Source organism: Motacilla alba, chromosome 10 (assembly GCF_015832195.1).
Source record: "Motacilla alba alba isolate MOTALB_02 chromosome 10, Motacilla_alba_V1.0_pri, whole genome shotgun sequence".
Taxonomy (NCBI): Eukaryota; Metazoa; Chordata; class Aves; order Passeriformes; family Motacillidae; genus Motacilla; species Motacilla alba.
Window position 1 is genome coordinate 3,986,533 of NC_052025.1, and position 2,740 is coordinate 3,989,272.

The following is a 2,740-nucleotide window of genomic DNA, read 5'->3' on the forward strand; positions in this document are numbered from 1 at the left end:
TGGCCTTTGGCCCTCAGGGCTCACAGCACTCCAGCTGTGTTAGCACAACTGGGGAAAGAACTTTCCAGCTTCTCCTCCTGATGCAAAGCTGATTCAGGGCAAGGCCACCACCCTTTGGAGACCCAGCGTCCCCCCCAGCCTTGCTCCCTGCTCCTTGCTCATACCCCATCTTTCCACCCCTACCCAAAGGTGCTCCCATCCTCCTCCTTGGCTCTCGTGCAGTACACCCCTCCTTCCTCATGGATTTCAGGCCCTTTCCCCCCGTGCCATGCTTGCCTGATGGATTACATGTGGCTTGTTTCCTGCTGGGTTAATTCTAACCCCTCTAGGGCCCTCGGCGTGACTTTGCCGTCTTTGGCAGCATTTGCAACACCTTCCAGCATACAGTCATCTGCAAACATAATTAATTTGTTGTTTACTTTTGCTTTCAGATCATTAATAAAGACATTAAATAAACCTGGGATGCGCTGTTTTTTCAGTAACTTTTTCTGAGTAATTGCCAGGGGCTCGGTAAGTTCATTAGCTAATTCTGTTTAGTCTGGGGGTTTCATATTAGCCAGGCTGGCTGATTTGTACAGATTCAATTTTGCAAAGTATTCCCTTTCCTGCTCTTTATCTTAGGGTCTGCTGAGGACTCTGGGAGGCCTTTCTCTCTGTCTGTCCTCAGCAGTCCCCTCTTAGGGGCTGATGAAGGAAGAGGGGGCGCAGGGCTTTGGCCTTCAGGGTGGAGTTCAATCTCCACTGTCCCCATCATGGCACGGGCAACAGGTGGGCTGAGCACATCCGCGCCTTTACCACCTACCAGGACCATCTCCAGCCCACCAGAACCACCTCCAACTCACCAGGACAATCCCCAAACCACCAGGACCATCTCCAGCCCACCAGAACCACCTCCAACTCACCAGGACAATCCCCAAACCACCAGGACTACCTCCAGCCCACCAACAGGCATCCCTGGCTTTACTTCAGGCTCTCTATCCTCAGTTTGCTTTGCTCACCGGGCCACTGGGAACAAACTACCCTTTGCCAGGGGAGCATCAGACTTGGATGAGGGCAGCAAGTCCAGCTTGAGCAAGGAAATGGTTCCAAGCCACCTGAGTATCCTCCCCCTCAAGGATGCTCAGGGTCCACTCCACAGGCAGGAGGCTGATGGGAAAATATCCAAGACAAACCTGTCCACGAGGAAAACTTCCACTGCTATTAAATTTTTATATTCAAAATATTTGAATTTTAAAATATTTAAATTTTTATATTCCCCCCCCCTCCCCCAACAAGGAAATCACAACTTCTGCTTGAAACTTCCTGTGTTATCCAGAGGAACATCCCCAGCGAGCCCTGCCTCAGGCAGCCCCTGGCGCCCCCCTCGCCGAGCCCCGAGCTCAGCCCTGTGCCCCACATCTGGCCAGCACATTTCCATCCCTCAGCCAGGCCCCGGCGGCAGCGGGGGATTTGTTTTTCCCTTTCCCAGCCAACATCTGGCTGAGCGGCAGAGGGGCAGGGCCAGCGCGGAGCGGTGTCTTTGCCCTCGGGGCAGGGCTGGCAGCCTGGTTCCGCACGGGGCACCCTCGTCCTTCCCCCGCAGGGCAGCTCCAACCCCGGGGAGCCAATGCCAGTGCCAGTGCCAGCTCCATTTGCAGGCAGCGGGGGCTGCCCTTCCCTTTGGTGAGTGCCCACCGTGGGGGGCTGGAGGCTTGGGGGGACTTGGAGGAGGGGAAAAAAAAAATTAAATTCTTTCCTTCTCCTGCAGTCCTGGGGCTGGTGTTTGGAGCAGCCACTGCTCCCATCCCTCCTGGCTGCTCCCCTCCTCCTCCTCCTCCTCTCGGTGCTGGCTGACCCGCCGGCCTCCGGACGCATTTATTTATCCGAGCCCAGCTTTATTTAGGATGTGTTTCCAGGACAGCCGGTGCAGAGGGAGGTGTGCAGGGCTGCTGAGGGGGTCCACAGCTGCAGCCCTCCCCCCCGAGCCCTGCCATGCCTGCGGCCACCCTGCTCACACGGGCACCTCTCGGTCACCCCATCTCTCATGGGAACCCCACCTTGGCCACCCTGTGTGGGCTGGCCAAGCTGGGAGCCCTTTCCATGGGAGAGCCCTTTCCATGGGAGAGCCCTTTCCACGGGAGAGCCTTTCCCCTGGCCAGCTCTGTGGCCTCTGTGTTTGCTTGGCGTGGGCAAAGCCACCAGCGGCAACTACTTCCCTGGAATGCCAACATTCACCTGCAGGGAAGAGGCTCCCTGTGCAGCCTTCAATGAAGCAGAGCTCAGCTCCTCTGCTTGCCTTTTCCCCCCAAAGCTACACCCTGCACCCTGGCTGGGCCTTGTGCCAGGGCCAGGCTCCCCTGTGCCACCCGCCACCAGCACAGGAGGAGGTCTGGGGGTCCTGATGCTGCGAGGGGCTGCAGCTGGGGAAGCAGAGGGAGGAGAGCGGCGAGCGTGCTTGGAGCGAGCGCCTGGAAGGAATATCCCATCCCTCCCCTGGAAGGAATATCCCATCCGGCGCTGGCAGGAGAGAGCACATTCACGAATGCTGCTGGGATTTAGCTTCTCAGCATCTGCCTTCCCATGTGCTGCAGGGATTATGAAAGGAAACGAAACAAAGCCCTGGGATCTGACCTGGCTGAAGCCATGCCCTGGCCGGAGGTGGCGCGTGGGTCTGGCCCAAGGTGGCAGGACTGCAGCCTCGGCCGTGCACCCCTTCCCCCGGGAGCAGGGGGGCTCCCTCTGGGTGCTCGGGGCCAAAGCG